Raw genomic sequence first — 7,167 nt, forward strand, 5'->3', positions numbered from 1 at the left:
GGAGTCTAAAGTGTAAAGAACAGAATTGCACGAGTGAAGAGTAAAGTGCACTTGTGGAGTCTAAAGTGTAAAGAACAGAATTACACTAGTGAAGTGTAAAGTGCACTTGTGGAGTCTAAAGTGTAAAGAACAGAATTGCACTAGTGAAGTGTAAAGTGCACTTGTGGAGTCTGAAGTGTAAAGAACAGAATTGCACTAGTGAAGTGTAAAGTGCACTAGTGGAGTGTAAAGTTTAAAGAACAGAATTGCACTAGTGAAGTGTAAAGTGCACTTGTGGAGTCTAAAGTGTAAAGAACAGAATTGCACTAGTGAAGTGTAAAGTGCACTAGTGGAGTGTAAAGTTTAAAGAACAGAATTGCACTAGTGGAGTGTACATGCACAGTGTAGTGTGAAACTATTACACTAGTGGAGTGTAAAGTGCACAAGCGGAGTGTGAAGTGTAAAGAACAGAATTGCACTCCTGGAGTGTAAACTGCAAAGTCCAGAATTGCACTAGTTGAGTGTATGTGCACAGTGTGATGTGTAAGAATTGGTCTAGTGGCATGTAAAGTAAAGTGCACGGTGTGGTGTGTGAGGTTTGGATTGCACTAGTGAAGAAGTCCAGTGGTGGCGCAGTGATGGTGGGGGGCAAGAGTGTTCAGGACCCTCACAGCTTGAGGGCTAAAGCTGGTGAGGACCCTGGAGATGCTGGTGCAGATGTTTCTGTATCTTTTTTCCTGATGGCAGGAGGGAAATCAGTCCATGGGAAGGATGGGAGGAGTCCTTGATGATGCTGGAGGTTGGGAGAGAAGCACCAATTATCTTGTCTTCTGTAAATAATTTTTTGTCTGATTTCATAGTTGAGTGGAGCACCATACTTAAGAGAATGCATTGACCTGATTTTTGATGGCCTTTGACCGTACAACGTCTGTATGTATGAATGATATATGTGTACCACCACAGGGAACCTGATCATAAGTTCAAGGCAACATATCTCATAAACACTTGACCACTGGACAATGAAATTTGTATCTTTATTTACATAAGATAAATGGGCTTTTATCCAGTGCTTATTTTTAATTTGTTTTTAAAAAAATAACATGGGATTATTTACTCACTTTACGGAAAACATTCATGACAGATTCATATAAAACTTCTTAAAACAGTTTTATTAGTCCACTAGCTTGTTGGACAACTGACAGTTTCTGTCATGTAAGACCGACAGATGGATGTACTAATGCATCTCAAAATATTGGCATATCATGAAATAGTTCTTTTTTTCATAATTTATTTCAAAATGGTAAACTTTCATATATTCTATATTCATTACATGTAAAGTGAAATATTTTAAGGGTTTTTTTGTTTTAATTTTGATGATTAGAGCTTATAGCTCATGAAAATCAGAAATCCAGTGTCTCAAAGTATTAGAATATTTCATTTTGAGTTTGAGTAAAACAGTATAAATAGCGTGTATCTCTCAGTCTAGTTCAGTACACACAGCCACAATCATGGGGAAGACTGCTGACTTGATAGTTGTCCAGAAGATGATCATCGATACCCTCCACAAGGAGGGTAAGCCACAGAAGGTCATTGCTGAAAAGGCTGGCTGGAAAAGGTGCACAAGCAACAGGGATGACTGCAGCCTTGAAAGGATTGTCAAGAAAAGTTGATTCAAGAACTTGGGAGAGCTTCACAAGGAGTGGACTGAGGCTGGTGGCAGTGCATCAAGAGCCACCACATACCGTACAGATATCTTCAGCAAAAGGGCTACAACTGTTGCATTTCTAATATCAAGCCACTCCTGAACCAGATACAACATCAGAAGGGTCTTACCTGGGCTAAGGAGAGAACGAACTGGACTGTTACTCAGTGGACTTGATAAAACACAGTGGACTGACACCAGCAGATGACATGATAGTACAAATCATCATAGACTGTGGAAGCTTCACACTGGACTTCAAACACCTTGGATTCTCTGCCTCTCTACTCTTCCTCCAGACTCTCAGACCTTGATTTCGAAATGAAATGCAAAGTTTCCTTTCATCTGAAAAGAGGACTTTGGACCACTGAGCAGCAGTCCAGTTCTTTCTCTCCTTAGCCCAGGTAAGACGCTTCTAATGTTGTCTCTGGTTCAGGAGTGGCTTGATATTACAAATGTGACATTGAAAACTACAACCATGACATAGTTTTCAATATCCTTCCTTGTGAGGAAATCAATGAATTGTTTTGATAAATTTGGGTACTTTTTTGTTTGTGAATGTGTCTATATAATAAAAAAAGAAAATCACATGTTGGCTTGAAGATATGAAGTTTATCTTCTCATGTTGAAAAACCAGCATTTTTCGTACAAAATACATCACAGATCTGAGCGACCTATTTAAATAATATTGGCTGCCATTGAATGGTATATCAGGTATATTCCATTCAGCTAGCATGATATTGAACAAGTCGAAGACAAGTCGAGCTGAATGGAATATATCTGATATATCATGAAAAAAAGCCATTATTATTATTATTATTATTATTATTATTATTATTATTATCCATAGACATTCCTTTCGGGTGTTCAGTGCGTTTTTTTTTTCCAAATTCTCTCAAAATCTTCTGTAGTTAACAAAGCAAACCTGGTAGCCATGTTTGTTTACAAATTGTCACAGTCGTTTGCTAGCACGGAAGTTTTACATCTCTGATGTGTGACGTCATGCTGTCTTGACAACCATGCAATATCGTAAACCATATTCAACGCTCATTCTCCATTGGGTATAATGACGTAATACATGTAGGATAAGCGATATGCTAACAATATTGCATGCTATTGAACCAAATGAATGGAATCTGCTAGAAGGGAATAGAATACGTTTTTATTCCATGGAAAAAGTGTCCTATATGTATAATAAGTCCCGATATTTCACTGATGACGTCACTCCCAGTGTTTTCCTGCTGACTAAATGTACGTTGACAAAATGGTGAACCGGTTCAAAATAAAATTATTTTGATTAACTTGCGTTTTTTTTTTTTTTTTTGTGGATGTGTCCGTATGGTATAAAGAACTTTACACGGTGGCGTGAAGATATGAAGTTTATCTTCTCGTGTTGAAAAATATATCACAAGTGAGAGACGCAAACGAGTGATATATCCATTCACCACTCGAAGATAAACTTCATATCTTTGCACAGCCGTGTAATATCCTCTATAACAACCTCCACTTTTGTGACATCTATTTGCAATAAATAATTTCAAATTTTAAAAATAAGGTTTTTATTTGACTCACCTTCATATTTCTTATATCAGGGTTCCATTGCTTAATGAAACTGGTGCTGCAAAATCACAGCATGCAATAGTAATAACATAAAAAAATAAAGCCTTTAAGGGCCAAAGGTGTTGAGGGGCTTTGCAGTTGAGGCGTCTGTGCCTAATTTGAGATGATAAACGGCTGCGGGTTCGCTGCGGGTTCCAGATTTAATCCCAATTTTGCCTGTAAAATTGTGTAACATAGAACGCTATAGTGGACCCAAGCCACAATTCACTTAGCTGCTTCGAGGCATCCATCCAACATGGCAGATGGCCACGGTATGGCAGACACTCATCGAGGAACAGCAGGAGGAGAGAGAGAGAGAGAGAGACAGAGAGAGAGAGGAGCAGCAGACAGACATTTGGATCGGACTCACACACCACTTCAGCGAGGCTGCTGCACTGGAACGGCGTCAACATGCCACTCAGTATTCTTCACAGCCAAGCTGCACCACACACACACACACACACACACACACACATATATATATACAATCATTTCGTAAGTTACTTAATTACCCTAACTTAGTTTGGAGTCAGACCTCCATTCTCCTTCAGGAATTTTGCCATCATTTATTCAACGTTACACAAAATCCTAAAATGGCCGCCGTCACTCCTGTAAGGACGGTTTATATTTTTAATAGAAACACTTGTGTGATGAGGAAGCTGGAAAAGTCAGTCATGTTTGGAGAGTAAGCAGGCCTGGCGTGAAGGAGTGAGTGATGTCACCACTGCTGAGACACACACACACACACACGGCTATCTCAATCTGTGTGAACGGGCTGGAATGAAGCTCCCACAATAAGGGAATTCCACTGAAATTTCTTTATGTTTGTTCATGTAGTCGTAAAAAGGAAGAGGAAGAAGGTAGGGGCACTTGGGAGAAAAAAAAAAAAACTGTTCACCGTTGTAACTTTAATATCATCTCTATTTTCCAGTTCCCATATGAAAGGAAATGAATTTCAAAGGTGAGGTCATGCTTCAACTGTCACTTCTACGTGATAGCTGCCACACGTCAGACATACGAACGGCAAATTAGAAGAAAAAAAAAAACGCTGTCTTGAAATGCACTAGGGAGCTTGCTCGTACCGAATGCTAATTTTTTTTATTGCTTCTGCACATGTGCAATAAAAATGCAATCTCTTCCCTTTTTGTTTTACAACTGGATTAAAAAAACAAAAAAAAAACCCTAGTTCCTGGTTTAGGAATACAAACAAAGCCGTGTTTAAAATCGAATCTTTCCGAGGATTGCTCAAGCGCTGTCGACTTCTACATCACCATCTTCCATATCCCGGGTCTCAGTCGTCTGAATGAATCACATGCTATAGATGATAAATAATTCAGGATATAGTGTGAAGCTGAGGATCAGGTTTGAATAGCTAAGCCCATCAGTTCTTTAGTCAAGAGGTACTGTATAGCGAATGCAGAGACCCGTATAATTCATTTGGGTTGGTTTATGCTCAGAATGTGTTTTGTTTGCAGCCCTGAGGAAGTGATGCAGAGAGTTAAATAACAGGTTGGAGGAAAGCAGCACCACACGGAGTAAGCCTGTAGGCAAAGGCTCGTAATGTGCAAGTGGACTATCAGCGCACATCCGGAAATGCGCTCCACGCCACTGGAGAATGGAAGATGTCCTGCAGCATGAGTGTGGAATGCAGTAATGACCAGCACTAGCGCCACTTTTTATGGCTTGCTTTAGAATGATCACTTAAAACCAGGCGTGTGTGTGTGTGTATACACACATGTGCATGCTGTGTGGGTCATTATAAAAATCACAAGCACACTCTCCTGGTACTGCGATATGCACTGAAACTCTCACAAGTAAGAATGAGACAAAAAAGGGAATGAGATATTGTAAGGCAGGGAGATGGAGAAAAAGAGATGGAAAGAAAAGAGAAGAGGAGGAGGAGGAGGAGGTGGGGATTCTGAGCCAAATTAAGAAGCAGAGTGAAAGTGACATGGAGAGACCAAAGGCTTGTGAGCTCATGATCACTTTGCGTAGTGGCTTGTTGATTAAAGAGCCAGATCTCCAGAGGAGGGGATAGAATCTCTCTCTCTCTCTCTTTTCTTCATCCAGCTGATGACACCCACACATCCACTCAGGAAGCCCACAGATTATGACACGTTTATGGCCCTCTAGCACTTGAATACACAGTTCAGGAGATCAGATGTGACCCGTTCAGATGTGGTCTCTCAATAATTTGGACGTCTTGTCCTCTCCTAAGTTCGCTCTACTGCTCCAAAGAATGCAAATGAATAACAGACCAGAAACAAAGATCGTGATGTTCTGATTTGCTATTTATTTATTTCAATATTTGCAACCCAGTTAGACAGACATAAACTTCCTAAAGTCTGAGGAATTGTGTCTGCAAATAATTTTGTCTTGTATTTCTTGTTTTGTCAACACAAAAGGCGACTTGTCAGATTGAAGTAAGCAGTATGTTAGAAGGCGGGGTCAGACGCATCAGAATTTCTTCCGCTTATTAAAAATGATCATTCTAAATTAAACATGGAGCCCGAGATAGACTCTGCGTGTGTAGCAAGCAGACTCTAACTTCATTACATTTAAAAAACAACAACAACAACAACAACAACAACAACAACAACAAAAACTCTCTTTGTCCATACATTTTGATTTAGACCTTCAATGTAATCATTACTAATCTCAAAGGTCTCAGTCTGTCAGCCATCCAAGTTTCATATCCAATCATTTAAGGCTCGAGTCCAGTCATTTCAGTTTAGAGTCCAATCATTTCAGTTTCAAGTCTAATCATTTCAGTTTAGCGTCCAATAGTTTCAGTTAGGATCCAGTCATTTCAGTTTCAAGTTTAATCACTTCAGTTTGGAGTCCAATCATTTCAGTTTCAAGTCCAATCATTTCAGTTTGGAGTCCAATCACTTCAGTTTAGTGTCCAATCATTTCAGTTTGGAGTCCCATCACTTCAGTTTGGACTCCAATCATTTCAGGCTCAAGTCCAGTCATTTCAGTTTCAAGTTCAATCATTTCAGTTTAGTGTCCAATAGTTTCAGTCAGGATACAGACATTTCAGTTTCAAGTCTAATCATTTCTGTTTGGAGTCCAATCATTTCAGTTTCAAGTCCAATCATTTCAGTTTGGAGTCCAATCACTTCAGTTTAGCATCCAATCATTTCAGTTTAGAGTCCAATCATTTCAGTTTGGAGTCCAGTCATTTCAGTTTCAAGTCTAATCATTTCAGTTTAATGTGCAATCATTTCAGTTTGGAGTCCAATCACTTCAGTTTGGAGTCCAATCATTTCAGTTTCAAGTCCAATCATTTCAGTTTGGAGTCCAATCACTTCAGTTTAGCATCCAATCATTTCAGTTTAGAGTCCAATCATTTCAGTTTGGAGTCCAGTCATTTCAGTTTCAAGTCTAATCATTTCAGTTTAATGTGCAATCATTTCAGTTTGGAGTCCAATCACTTCAGTTTGGAGTCCAATCATTTCAGTTTCAAGTCTAATCATTTCAGTTTGGAGTCCAATCACTTCAGTTTAGTGTCCAATCATTTCAGTTTGGAGTCCCATCACTTCAGTTTGGACTCCAATCATTTCAGGCTCAAGTCCAGTCATTTCAGTTTCAAGTTCAATCATTTCAGTTTAGTGTCCAATAGTTTCAGTCAGGATACAGACATTTCAGTTTCAAGTCTAATCATTTCTGTTTGGAGTCCAATCATTTCAGTTTCAAGTCCAATCATTTCAGTTTGGAGTCCAATCACTTCAGTTTAGCATCCAATCATTTCAGTTTAGAGTCCAATCATTTCAGTTTGGAGTCCAGTCATTTCAGTTTCAAGTCTAATCATTTCAGTTTAATGTGCAATCATTTCAGTTTAATGTGCAATCATTTCAGTTTGGAGTCCAATCACTTCAGTTTGGAGT

The sequence above is a fragment of the Neoarius graeffei genome, chromosome 5 (genome assembly GCF_027579695.1).
Source record: "Neoarius graeffei isolate fNeoGra1 chromosome 5, fNeoGra1.pri, whole genome shotgun sequence".
Taxonomy (NCBI): domain Eukaryota; kingdom Metazoa; phylum Chordata; class Actinopteri; order Siluriformes; family Ariidae; genus Neoarius; species Neoarius graeffei.